At 49.6% G+C, this 14,507-nt stretch overlaps 1 protein-coding gene across 3 annotated transcripts in view; it reads right to left on the bottom strand.

Annotated features, from left to right (window-relative positions):
• LOC115933223 (serine/arginine repetitive matrix protein 2) overlaps positions 1-8,741 on the bottom strand; it is a 124,605-nt gene extending 115,864 nt beyond the window's left edge. For all 3 annotated transcript variants that reach the window (XM_063699602.1, XM_063699603.1, XM_063699604.1), the window contains exon 1: positions 8,609-8,741. The gene's annotated coding sequence lies outside the window, so the exon portion shown is untranslated. The remainder of the gene's footprint in view (positions 1-8,608) is intronic.
• Positions 8,742-14,507: the final 5,766 nt, after the last annotated feature.

Here is a 14,507-nt window from a genome sequence, read left to right as displayed (position 1 = left end):
GACCTGGCCACCCTACAGACAGATGCTCTATAACAACAGGGTGAATTAACCTGAATCGTCTATACTGATTTTCAAACCTAGGCTCCTGAATTTGGCCTCTTCACCCAGCATACACCTCCCTGGCTTTCTCTGGAGCTACAACATCTCTTCACCCCAGCCTCCTCCACCCCATCCCCATGGCCCTTTGGAGAATATAGAGGGTGTGACTCAGAGGTGAGCCTTTTCTCCAAACACTCCCCTACCAAGTATGCAGAGAACTGGACATAGGCCAGCTTTGTCCCAAGTACCAAGCATCAAACGGCTCACTCCACGGATCTCAGGGGGCAGGGGACCAAAGTTAAAGATGAAAGAGCCCTATTAAACCACTGCAGGCCAGGCACAGTGGTGCCCACCTGTAATCCCAGCACTTTGGAAGGCTGAGGCAGGAGAACTGCTTGAGGCCAGAAGTTTAAGGCTGCAGTGAGCTATGTTCATGCCACTGCACTCCAGCCTGGGTGACAGGGCAAGACCTCATCTCTAAAAAAATTAAAAATTAGCTGGGCATGTTAACAAGCATCTATAATCCAAGACACTCAGGAGGCTAAGGCAGGAAGATCGCTTGAGGCCAGGAGTTCAAGGCTGCAGTGAGCCATGATCATACCACTGCACTCCAGCCTGGGCAACAGAGTGAGTCTCTGTCTCTAAAAAAAAAAAGAGAGAGAGAAAAGCAAACTACAATTGCAGCACTCAGAGAGATCCTGATCTAACATGCGATCCTGGGTTAGTAAATTAGTGAAGCCTTATCAAAGGGCTCACAGATAAGCCAACTTAATTATAACTACTGGGTTACCCTTCCCAGTGCCAGACAGCTCCAATTTTCTTCCTGGCCACGGGTCTCCAGCCTTACCAGGCTGATGGAGGAACCCTAGAAAAGCCTGACTTTTTTTTTTTTTTTTTTTTTTTTAAGATAAAGTCTCTCTCTGTCACCCAGGCTGGAGTGCAGTGGCACAATCTCAGTTCACTGCAACCTCCACCTCCTGGGTTCAAGCAATTCTCCTGCCTCAGCCTCCCAAGTAGCTGAGATTACAGGTGCCTGCCACCATGCCCAGCTAATTTTTGTATTTTTAGTAGAGACGGGGTTTCACCATGTTGGTCATGCTGGTCTCCAACTCCTGACCTCGTGATCCGCCCACCTCGGCCTCCCAAAGTGCTAGGATTACAGTCGTGAGCCACCGTGCCCTGCTGTGCCTGACATTAATATGCACCATCGTCCACTCTGAATAATAACCACAGCAGTAAGTAACCTTAGACCCTGCTAGAATGGTGAGCTGGGCCAGCCCACTTTTAGAAAATAAGACAATGGCTAGAGTGAAGCCTTTTCACATGTTATTCATTCCACTCCTGAGAACATCATCTAAGGAAATAAGCCAATACGCACTCTACCCATGTGGTATTCAGGACAGTGTTTTCTTTAAAAGAAAAATAAAAATGACCGGGTATGGTGGCTCTCGCCTGTAATCCCAGCACGTTGGGAGGCAGATCACCTGAGGTCAGGAGTTCGAGACCAGCCTGGCCAACATGGTGAAACCCCATCTCTACCGAAAATACAAAAATTAATCAGGCATCATGGTACACGTGTGTAATCCCAGCTACTCCAGCGGCTGAGGCAGGAGAATCACCTGAACCCAGGAGGCAGAGGTCACAGGGAGCCAAGATTGCACAATGCACTCCAGCCTGGGTGATGGTATAAGATGCTGTCTCAAAAAAATTAAAAAGGGAGAAAGAGGCTGGGTGCAGTGGGTCATGCCTGTAATCCCAGCACTTTGGGAGGCTGAAGTGGGCAGATCACAAGGTCAGGAGATCAAGACTATCCTGGCTAACATGGTGAAACTCCGTCTCTACTAAAAACACTGAAAAATTAGCCAGGCGTGGTGGCAGGCGCCTGTAGTCCCAGCTACTCAGGAGGCTGAGGCAGGAGAATGGCGTGAACCTGGGAGGCGGAGCTTGCAGTGAGCCAAGGTCGCACCACTGCACTTCAGCCTGGGCGACAGAACAAGACTCCGTCTCAAAAATAATAATAAAAAAAAAAAAAGGAGAAAGAAAACACAGCAACCCAAATGTCAAACCACAGATAATAATTATGTGATTATAGCCCACCAACACAGGGAACTATCGATTGGACATTTATAGGTTTAATTAAAAAGGTTACGTGGGTACATGGGAAAATACTTATTAACAGTAAATAAAAACATAGGAGACAAAATAGTATGCAAGCTACAAATGCAACCTTGCAAAACTACATACTAGTAAGAACAAGACTCAAATGTTAATATGCCAATAGGAAAACAATAGCCTGTAACAAAATATTTATACAATACACGTGATGGACAAAGAGGAAGGGTCCCACGATAACAAGAGCCCTTACAAACTAACAGGAAAAAGACAAACTAGTCCAGGCATACCCAAAAAGGACTCAGAAAGACACACTGAAAATACACAAATTGCTGGAAAATATGTTGCAGGATGCATAGCTTCTAATTGTAATTGAAATGCAGATGAAAATATATTTTAGCTATCAAATTAACAAACTTTGATCCCAGCACTTTGGGAGGCCAAAGCCGGAGGATCGATTCAGTCCAGGGGTTCAAAACCAGCCTGGGTAACATAGGGAGATCCTGTCTCTACAAAAAATAAATTTAAAAATTAAAAAAAAGAAAAAAAAACTGGCAGAGTAATGATTACAACATAATCCATTTTGATTTAAATGTTATTTAAATTTCTAAATATTTATAAAATTTCAAAGAAAAAATACAAGAATACATTGGTTATTGGTTAGCCCAAGAGATTACTGATATGGTCTGGCTCTGTGTCCCCACCTAAATCCCATCTTGAATTGTAATCCGAATTGGAATCCCCACATATTAGGGAAGGAACATCATGGGAGGTGATTAGATCATGGGGACGGTTCCCCCCATGCTGTTCTCCTGATCCTTGCTATGCTTTAGCAAAGAGACTGGCAGCATTTTGACCCTGCCCTAGAGATCTGTGAACTTTGAACTTGAGAGAGAAGATTTAGGGCATCTAGGGGAAGAAATTACTAAGCAGCAAAGCATTCAAGAGGAAGCAGAGCATAAAAGTGTGGAAATTGGCCGGGCGCAGTGGCTCACGCCTGAAATCCCAGCACTTTGGGAGGCCAAGGTGGGCAGATCACTTGAGGTCAGGAATTCGAGACCAGTCTAGCCAACATGGTGAAATCCTGTCTCTACAAAAATACAAACATTAGCCAGGCATGATGGTGGGTGCCTGTAATCCCAGCTACTCAGGAGGCTGAGGCAGGAGAATTGCTTGAACCCAGGAGGCAGAGGTTGCAATGAGCCGAGATCATGCCATTGCACTCTAGCCTGGGCAACAGAGCGAGACTCCATCTCAAAAAAAAAAAAGTGTGGAAATTTGCAGTCTGACAATGTGAAAAGAAAAACCCATTTTCTGAAGAGAAATTCAAGCCGGCTGCAGAAACTTGCAAAAGTAACAAGGAGCCCAATTCCAAGACAATGGGGAAAATGTCTCCAGGGCATATCACAAACCTTCACGGCAGCCCCTCCCATCCCAGGCCTAGGAGGGAAAAACGGTTTCCTGGGCTGGGTCCAGGGCCCCCCTGATGTGTGCAGCCTTAGGACTTGGTGCCCAGCCACCCCAGCCATGGCTAAGAGGGGCCAAGGTACACAGCTCAGGCTGTGCCTTCAGAGGGTGCAAGCCCCAAGCCTCGGCAGCTTCCATGTGGTATTGAGCCTGTGGGTACATAGAACTAAAGTATTGAGGTTTGGAAACCTCCACCTAGATTTCAGAGGATGTATGCAAATGCCTGGATGTCCAGCCAGAAGCTTGCTGCAGGGGTGGAGCCTTTATGGAGAACCTCTACTAATGCAGTAAAGAAGGGAAATATGGGGTCAGAGCCCCCACACAGAGTCCCCACTGGGGTACTGCCTAATGGAGCTGTGAGAAAAGGGCCACCATCCAGAACCCAGAATGGTAGATCCACCTGCAGCTACATTGTGTGCCTGGAAAAGACGGAGACACTCAACGCCAACCTGTGAAAGCAGCCAGGAGCGGGACTATACCCTGCAAAGCCACAGGGGCAGAGCTGCCCAAGGCCATGGAAGCCCACCTCTTGCAACAGTGTGACCTGGATGTGCGACATGGAGTCAAAGGAGATAATTATGGAACTTGAAAGTTTTATGACTGGCCTATTGGATTTCAGACTTGCATGGGGCCTGCAGCCCCTTTGTTTTGGCCAATTTCTCCCATTTCAAACGGGTGTATTTACCCAATGCCTGTACCCCCACCGTATCTAGGAAGTAACTAACTTCTTTTGATTTTACAGGCTCATAGGTGGAAGAGACTAGATTTTGTCTCAGATGAGATTTTGGACATAGACTTTCGAGTTAATGCTGAAATGAGTTAAGACTTTGGGGAACTGTTTGTTGGGAAGGCATAATTGTGTTTTGAAATATGAGAAAGATGAGATTTGGGAGGGGCCAGGGGCAGAATGATATGGCACGGCTCTGTGTCCCCGCACAAATCTCATCTTGAATTGTAATCTTAATTGTAATCCCCACGTGTTGGTGGAGGGACCTCACGGGAGGTGATTAGATCATGGGAGCGGTTCCCCCATGCTGTTCTCCTGATAGTGAGTCCTCAGAAGATCTGATGGTTTTATACCGGCTTTTCTCCTCTTTACTCTGCACTTCTGTCTCCTGCCACCATGTGAAGGACATGTTTGCTTTCCTTTCCACCATCATTTTAAGTTTCCTGAGGCCTCCCCAGCCATGCAGAACTGTGAGTCAATTAAACCTCTTTCCTTTATAAACTACCCAGTCTCAGGTATTTTTTCACAGCAGCATGAACAAACTAATATCAGTACCATGTTCAGGCTTTATTTAAATATCTTTGTATTGTTTGTTCTGTCATATGGAACACATGTCACTTGTGATCAGAAAACTCTGCAATTAAATTAGTTTAGGTGTAAAAATCAGAGTGACATTAGCATGGTGAGATTATCAGTAATGTTTTTACACATTGTTAAATTATTGATTTAAAAGCAATTTTTAAAATTCTTCTGAAAAAAAAGATAAAAGCAATTTTTAAAATAAGTCCAAAAATGTTTAAAATTTAAACACATCTTTTAAAAAACTGAACAAAACCAAAGCACACTTCTGCTTTGATCTCCTGACCTCTGGAATATAAGGTTTAACTTAACTGGGCAAAGCCCTCTCACACACAGCCAAGCAACATGGGCCTGATCACTTCCCAGCTTGCTCAATTTTTCTGATATGGCAGGAAAACAACAGGTGCTTAATAAGTGCTGGTGGGCCCATTAGTGGGAGTATAAACTGCTGCAGTAACCTGACAATTAACTATCAAATTTCAAAATGCACGTACTGTCAACCTAGCAATTTCCTGTGGGAAAATTTATTCTGCTGAATCATTTGCATATATTTGCATACATGTGCCTTCAATACAGCACTGCTTATCACAGCAAGAAACCAGGAACTGGGAATGACCTTGATAGACACCAAGAGGGGACTGGGTGAATACATGGCTCAGCCATTTAACAGGCAAATGCGTGGCTTGTTAAAAAAAAAAAAAAAAGTTGATTTGATTGGCTTTTACTTTCAATTTGCATGGGCTTAAAATGGCAAGAAAATCAACACTGGTTAAGTGAAGAGAACAAGAGACAAAACAGTATTTAAAATACCCAACTAGGGAGGGAAAAAATGAATATGTAAACATATACAAACGAACACGTTCTTGCATATACATTTGCATATACTTGAAACTTTTCTCGAAAAACACCCAAGAAACTATCATCAACAACCATCATCAACAAAGGCTACTTCTGGGAACAAAGGGCAGGGTGGGAACATACTAAAACTTTCACTTTTCCCTTTATATTCTTCTAGAATATTCACCTTAAAGTATTAGCATCATCAACAAAGTTGCAGTACAAGATCTTCCTCCTGCAATCAGCCAGATCAATTCAACAACATCTTGTTTTAAAAGAAGAGTTTTCTAGCAACCTATAGAAAATCCTCTTAACCACAGGAAAAAAGTACCTCATCATCTTACTAACAAGCCTTTGGCGGAGAATCAAAGGCAACTGGGGAGTGGGGAAACCCAAGTTGGTCTTGATCGCAAACGTTTCAGTTAAGGTTCTGAGAAAGAGAAGAGACTCATAAAACAATATAAACTGAATTTTTAAGACCTGAGATTCAGCAGGGCGTAGCGCCTCATGCCTGTAATCCCAGCACATGGAAGGGCCAAGGTGGGTGGATTGCTTGAGCCCAGGAGTTCGAGACCAGCCTGAGCAGCATAGCAAGACCCCATCTATTTAAAAAAAAAAACAACAACAAAAAACCTGAGATTCATTCAAACATAAACAGATCAGAAGGTTCTTGCTTCTGCCAGGGACCATGCATTGCTCTACTTCCTTGCTGAGCTTGGGTACTTCCTTCCCAAGCTTGTAAGTGCCTCCCCTGGAAATTCCAGGACCACAAGCCATTGTGTTAGTGCTTTATGCATTTTGCCGAATGCTCCAGGCGAGATTTTTATGAGATGGGCTCTGCAGTTCCTTTGAGTTAAACTCCTCAGTACTTTAACCACACCATGATCTTCCTCAAGGCCTATGCACATTCTCTTCCCACTCTGGGACTCCCTTCCCCCACACATCCTTGCATGGCCAGCTTTGCCACTGAGCTCTGGGGTCAAACCTCACCGCCTCCGAAAGGCCTTCTGTGGACATCCCTCCGTAGTAGTTTGCACCTCACCCAGTTTTTCCCGGTTCAAGTCTTTGCAGCACTTGCCAGCATCTGAAATCATTTCCGTCACCCTCAGTGTAAACCCCATGAGAACATGGGCCTGGTCTGTCCTGTTCACTGTTGTATCCTCAGTGTCTAGAGCAGCAGCAGCACATAGTAGCTGCTCAATTAATAATGACTGAATAAATGAATGAATGAAAACCAGTGTGGGAAGAACAATACAATGAACCCAGGGGTATCAAAGACCACACAAGGCTGGGCGTGGTGGATCATACCTGTAATCCCAGCACTCTGGGAGACCGCTTGAGCTCAGGAGTTCAAGACCGAACTGGGCAACATAGTGAAACCACATCTCTACAAAAAAAAAAAAAAAAATTAGCCGGGTGTGCTGGTGCATGCCTGTAGTCCCAGCTACTTGGGAGGGTGAGTTGGGAGGGTCACTTGGCCTCGGAGGTCGAGACTGCAGTGCAGTGGCGCAATCAGCTAGGGCGACAGAACAAGACTCCATCCATCCATCAACCAAACACCACACAAATTTCTTGTACTGGGAAGACTTAGACATCACACATATTCTCCAAACAAGTATTACCTAGGAGGCCAGTAAAAGGTAGACTGAGGTTCCTCAGAGAGGAAACTCACAGAGAGGAAGACAAAAGCTCCATAAAAATCTCAATTACTACTTGAGGGTTACAGGATGTAGCCTAGAGCCTCCCTCCCTAGACAGGTTTCTCAGAGAAAAAACTCACAGAGAGGAAGAGAAAACCTCCATAAAAATCTCAATTCCTGAGGGTTACAGGATGCTAGCCTAGGGCCACCCTCCCTGGTCATTAACACCCACTTTCCAGAACCTGGTAACCTCCCCAGGAGATGAATCCCACAGTTAAACTAAGCGAACACTTAAGTGGAATCTCACCTTTGTAATCGTCCACTTCTCCTGGGGCACTTTAAAATGAAGGAGCAGAGCTTCAAAGCTGATCTCTCAAGAAAGCCATTTTCGGCTGGGCATGGTGGCTCACGCCTGTAATCCCAGCACTTTGAGAGGCCGAGGCAGAAGGATCGCTTGAGCCCAGGGGCCTTGCAGAATCTGCAGAGCTCCACGTGTTGCAGGGAAGGGAGGGCAGGACCACAGCTACCAGGGTCCTGGGCGTCCTCAGCTGCACCCCAAGTCTGCCCCGAGCCGAGGGTCAGGTAGGGCACATCAAGGGTGAACATCCCCCTTCTTCCCTGGTTCCACCAAACTTCCCCCGCATTATTTAAGTAGAAAGAACAAAAAAAACAAAGCTAGGTAACCACAGAAGAGTAACGTGGCTTGTACAACAACTTTGGGGAGACAATGAAAGTCCCTTTCTACAATCTAAGCCCCTCCCCAGCTCACCCCGTTGGTCACGGAGTATTTTTCGTGAAAAGGGGGAACCCTAACCACAAAAAAGATGGGAAAACAGAAGCAGAGAGACACCCCTCTTCCCGCCCCCCATCTCTAGCGTCCCCTTCCCTGGAAGGTTGTTTTTACAGACGGGAAGCCCAAAACAGGAAGGCCTCCTCACGGCGGCTCTGACCCGACCCGACCCTCCAAAACCCCAGGGCTGGGCACGCGGCCCCCCACGCTCTGCTCCGCAGGAACTGAGTCACCCAAGTTTCCCCCATGCCTTGCACCCCCGAAAGGGGCTGGGCCGCGGGCGACGTGAGGGTCCCGGGCCCCCCAGGCCGGCAGCAGAGCGGGGAGCGGGGTGCCCCGGGCGGCTGCGGGCCCGGTGCTTTCCCTCCCCGCCGGCCTCCCTCCGTCCCGCCGGCCTCACGCGGCCCCCGGCACGTACCGAGAGCGGGTCGGAGCCATCGGCGCTGCAGAAGCCCCTGAACGCCATGCCGGTGGCGCAGGCGGCGGCGGGTGATCGGGCGGCGGGTGATCGGGCCCGGCTGCTGGCGGCGGCGGCGGCGGCGGCGGCGGCGGCGGGTGATCGGGCCCGGCTGCTGGCGGCGGCGGCGGCGGGTGATCGGGCCCGGCTGCTGGCGGCGGCGGCGGCGGCGGCGGCGGCGGCGGCGGGTGATCGGCCCGGCTGCTGGCGGCGGCGGCGGCGGCGGCGGCGGGTGATCGGGCCCGGCTGCTGGCGGCGGCGGCGGTGGCGGCGGCGGCGGCGGGTGATCGGGCCCGGCTGCTGGCGGCGGCGGCGGCGGCGGCGGCGGCGGGTGATCGGGCCCGGCTGCTGGCGGCGGCGGCGGCGGCGGCGGCGGCGGCGGCGGGTGATCGGCCCGGCTGCTGGCGGCGGCGGCGGCGGCGGCGGCGGCGGCGGCGGGTGATCGGGCCCGGCTGCTGGCGGCGGCGGCGGCGGCGGCGGCGGCGGGTGATCGGGCCGGCTGCTGGCGGCGGCGGCGGCGGCGGCGGCGGCGGGTGATCGGGCCCGGCTGCTGGCGGCGGCGGCGGCGGCGGCGGCGGCGGCGGCGGCGGGTGATCGGGCCCGGCTGCTGGCGGCGGCGGCGGCGGCGGCGGCGGCGGCGGGTGATCGGGCCCGGCTGCTGGCGGCGGCGGCGGCGGCGGCGGCGCAGGGAGCCGGGCCGGGGCCGCAACGCCGCCTGGTTGGCCCGCGCGTCACGGGGATGCGGCGGCCCCGCCCCACCCCGCCCCGGCGCTCGCTCACCTCGCGCGTCTCGGCGTGGGCAGCCAGACCAGCCACCTCTCGGCGCCCCGGGCCTGGACCCCGCGCCTGGACCCCGCGCCACCCCCACCCCAGATCCTCCAAGGCCTAGGCCCACCCGCTCGCGGACGGGCCTGGGGAGCGTTGGCTCGCCTTCCGGAAGCGCCTGGGATCTTTGGGGCCACACACCCTGCGACCACTTTTCAAATACTGTTTAAGGACAGTAACCGTCACCAGGGGAAAGTAACGTGAACGGAGCCCCCTACCTGCCTGGAGTGTACCGGGCGCCTTAACTGTGCCCTCATTTCATCCTGTAAACTATCCACTTTAATGAAGGAAGAAACCCAGGTGCAGAGAGGTTGAGTGATTCCCTCTGCCCAGGGTCACCTGGCTAATCACTTGTAGGGCTGGGATTTGAACCCGGTCCGCTGACTCCAAAGCTGAGTCACAGAGAAGGAGGACATTTAAAGTTGCTGTACTTTGCTCTATGAAAGTTAAACTCAAAACAATTTTTTTGAGCTATGATCTTGTTCTTGCTCTGTTGCTCAGGCTAGAGAGCAGTGGTGCTCACTGTAGCCTCAAACTCTTGGACTCAAGCAATCTTCCTGCCTTAGCCCCCCAAGTAGCTGTGACTATGGGACACACCACCACGCCTAACATTTTTTGTAATATTTTTGTAAAATTGGATCTCACTACGTTACCCAAGTCGGTCTTGAACTCCTGGCCGCAGGCGACCCTCCTGCCTTAGCCTCCCAAAGCGCTGGGATTACAGGCATGAGCCACCGTGCACAGCCTCAATTAAAATTTTTAAAATAGAAAATAAATAAACGTGAGTCGGGCACGGTGGCTCACGCCTGTAATCCCAACACTCTGGGAGGCCGAAGCGGGTGGATCACCTGAGGTCAGGAGTTCAAGACCAGCCTGACCAATATGGTGAAACACCGTCTCTACTAAAAATACAAAAATTAGCCAGGCATGGTGGCGCATGCCTGTAATCCAAGCTACTCAGGAGGTGGACGCAGGAGAATCACTTGAACCCACGAGGCAGAGGTTGAGGTGAGCCAAGATGGCGCCACTGCACTCCAGTCTCAGAGACAGAGTGAGACTCCATCAAGAAAGGAAAGAAAGAGAGAGAGAGAAAGAAAAGAGAGAGAAAGAGAAAGAGCGAGAAAGACAGCGAGAAAGAAAGAAGGGAGGGAGGGAAGGAGGGAAAGAAAAGCAAAGAAAGAAAAGCAAGAAAGAAATTTATTGCGAGTCTCCTGTGTGCCGGATACTTTATCAGGTGCTGTAAACACAGGAGTGAGCAAAACAAAGAAGGAAGTAATTATAGAACAAACAAATTAGTCTACCATTTTCCAAAAGCGGAAACTGGGTTTAGAGGGAAGAAGTAATTTGTTGCAGATCCAGCAGCTGGGATGTGGCAGAGATAAGGCCCAGCTCTGCTCCTAACCACCAAGCCTCTCTGTGCAACTCTTTTCAGCCACAGGCTCACACCACCCCCTTTGCCTTCTTTCTAAGCCCCTTCCTCCCCATTAGGGGCTCTCACAATGTAACAAACCCTTAGACCAACAGACTCGGCCCTGCATCAAACCCACTCAACTGGCAGCAAAGTGATTCATGATTAAAATGCAAGATTTGAATTTTGGATTTCAAGCATCACTAAACTGATAGGTAGCTCAGAGAATGCCAGAGTTCCTCTTTTTATTTCCTGTAATCACAGCACTCTGTTCTTGTTCGTTTATTTAGGAGTACTTTTCACTATTTGTAATCATTCATTTATTTATTTGCTCCATATGGCCTCCCCAGCCAGACTGAGAGCATTTATTTTATTTTATTTTTATCTTTTTTAAGATAGAGTCTCGCTCTGTCACCCAGGCTGGAGTGCAGTGGCAGGATCTTGGCTCGCCGCAACCTCCGTCTCCCAGGTTCAAGCGATTCTCCTGCCTCAGTCTCTTAAGTAGCTGGGACTACAGGCACACACCACCACGCCCAGCCAATTTTTGTATTTTTGGTAGAGACGGGGTTTCACCATGTTGGCCAGGCTGGTCTTGAACTCCTGACATCAAGTGATCCGCCCGCCTTGGCCTCCCAAAGTGCTAGGATTACAGGCGTGAGCGCCTGGCCCAGATTGGGACCTTGAAGCTGCTGCTACCTGTGACCTGAACTTCTGTACCTACCTCCTCCTTGGTCTCCCCACTTCCTTTCTTTCCCCACTACAATCAGAACGCCTCACAGCAGCCCCAGGGGACCTACTAAAGCACCCTGCATGCAGCTTCCCATGGCCTCCCTTTGTCCTTGGTATAAAATCCTGTTGGAAAAAAATACGACAATTCTACTTCTAGGTATATAACCAAAATAAGTGAGGCCGGGCGCAGTGGCTCACGTCTGTAATCCCAGCACTTTGGGATCCCGAAGCAGGTGCGTTACTTGAAGTCATGAGTTCAAGACCAACCTGACCAACAAGGAGAAATCCTCTCTCTACTGAAAATATAAAATTAGCCGGGCACAGTGGCGCGTGCCTGTAATCCCAGATACTCGGGAGGCTGAGGCAGGAGAATCGCTTGAACCCTGGAGGCAGAGGGTGTGGTGAGCCGAGATTGCACCATTGCACTCCAGCCTGGGCATCAAGAGTGAAACTCCATCTCAAAAAAAAAAAAAAAGTAATGAAAGCAGGGGTTCGAACAGATATTTGTACACCCATGTTCACAACAGCATTATTCACAGTAGCCAAAAAGTGGAAGCAGGCCGGGCATGGTGCTTCCCCCCACCTTAGCTTCCCGAGCAGCTGGGATTACAGGTTGGCACCACCACACCCAGCTAATTTTTGTATTTTTAGTAGAGATAGGGTTTTGCCATGTTGGCCAGGCTGGTCTTGAACTCCTGGCCTCGGGTGACCCGCCCACCTCGGCCCCCCAAAGTGCTGGGATTACAGGTGTGAGCCACCATGCCCAGACACTTTTTTTCTTACCATTTAATTACCCTAAGTTATATACAAGTCATGTACTAGATGTATTTATGGTGTCTTGTAAGTATGTAAATCTTTTTCTTTTTCCCACTAGAATTTCAGCTCCATGATGGAGGGATTTAGCTATGTTTTGCTCACTTATGTACTCAGAACATTTAGACCAGGGGTCAGCAAAGTTTTTCTGTAAAGAGCCAGATTGTAAATTTTTTAGGCTTTGCAGGCCCTGCAGTCTCTGCCACCATTTCTCACATCTATCATGGGAGTGCAAAGGCAGCCATAACAAATACATAAATGAGGCTGAGCGTGATGGCTCACACATATAATCCCAGCACTTTGAGAGGCCGAGGTGGGAGGATTGCTTGAGCCCAGGAGTTCGAGACCAGCCTGGCCACCAGGGACTAACCTTTACTGAGAAAGTCAGGTTTATTCATTTACTGAAAACAAGGAAAGGCTGGATGGTGGCTCACGCCTATAATCCCAGCGCTTTGGGAGGCCAAGGCTGGGGGATCACTTGAAGCTAGGAGTTCAAGACCAGCTGGGGCAACATGGCAAAACCCCATCTCCACAAACAATACAAAAATTAGCCAAGCATGGTGGTACATGCCTGTATTCCCAGCTACTCGGGAGGCTGAGGTGGGAGGATTGCTTGAGCCCAGGAGGTAGAGGTTCTACTGAGCTGTGATTGCACCACTGCACTGCAGCCTGGGCAACAGAGTGAGACCCTGTGTCAAAAAAAAAAAAAAAAGGAGGGAGAGGGACACCAGAGCAACTGAGCAGCTATGGGTTGCTTCACCAAACAAAGGCAAAAATTAACTTCTAAAGTTTAGTAAATGTGGACCATTTTGTTCAGGGAACCCTTATCTGAATTGCTGTGCCTGGGTATCCAACTGCCCAGATCCTCCAAGCAAGAGGAAAAAATTTCATTTGTGCTGACATATTTTCTTTTCTTTTCTTTTTTCTTTTTTTTGAGACAGAGTTTTGGTCTTGTCGCCCAGACTGAAGTACAACGGCACGATCTCAGTTCACTGCAACCTCTACCTCCCAGGGTCAAGCAGTTCTGCCTCAGCCTCCCAAGTAGCTGCAATTACAGGCACCCGCCACCAATAGTGTTTTTAGTAGAGACAGGGTTTCACCATGTTGATCAGGCTGGTCTCGAACTCCTGACCTCAGGTGATCCACCTGCCTTGGCCTCCCAAAGTGCTGGGATTACAGGCGTGAGCCACTGCACCCGGCCTGTACTGATATATTTTCAAACTACAAATTATCTATCTATGATTTCATGAAACAAAGTTTCTCAGCAAGTCAGAAAGCAGTGGTTCACAGTAGGAAGTCACCATGGCACTTTACAGCTGCAGTGTCCTTGGGAGAAATATTATTTCCTGTTATCTTTGCAGATATCTTTATCTGGTTTTGAGGGGTTTTATTTTTTTCTGGAGAAGGTCTTGCTCTGTTGTTCATGCTGGAGTGCAGAGTGCAGTGGTATGATCATAGCTCACTGCAGCCTCGAACTCCTGGGCTCAAGCAATCCTCCTGGCTCAAGCGATCTGCCTGCCTCAGGCTCCCAAAGTGCTGCGATTACAGGTCTGAGCCACCATGCTTGGCCTGTTTGTTTGTTTGTTTGTTTGTTTGAGACAGGGTTTCCCTCTGTCACCCAGGCTGGAGTGGCATGGCATGATCAGAGCTCACGACAGCCTCATACTCCTGGGATCAAGGGATCTTCTTGCCTCAACCTTCCTAGTAGCTGGGACCACAGGCACGTGCGACCATGCCTAGCTAATTTTTGTATTTTTCTTTGTAGATACGGTGTTTTGTCATTTTGCCCAGGCTGGTGTCAAACTCCTGGGCTCAAGCAATCCTCCTGCCGCGGCTTCACAAAGCTCCGGAATTACAGGTTTGAGCCAACATACCTGACCCATTGCAGGATGTTTTAGCCTCATTCCTGGCCCCTACCCACCAAATGCCAGGAATGTACCTGCACACACACCCTGACGTTGTGACAACCAAAAATGCCTCCCTACGTTGCCAAATGTCCCCTGGGAGGGCAAACTCGACCTGATTGAGAATCATTGCTGGAGAGGACCTCAGACTGGAAAGGGACATGATTTGATGTACAGTTTT

This window comes from Gorilla gorilla, chromosome 18, assembly GCF_029281585.2.
Source record: "Gorilla gorilla gorilla isolate KB3781 chromosome 18, NHGRI_mGorGor1-v2.1_pri, whole genome shotgun sequence".
Classification (NCBI taxonomy): Eukaryota; Metazoa; Chordata; class Mammalia; order Primates; family Hominidae; genus Gorilla; species Gorilla gorilla.
This window is presented reverse-complemented; position numbering and strand designations above follow the sequence as displayed.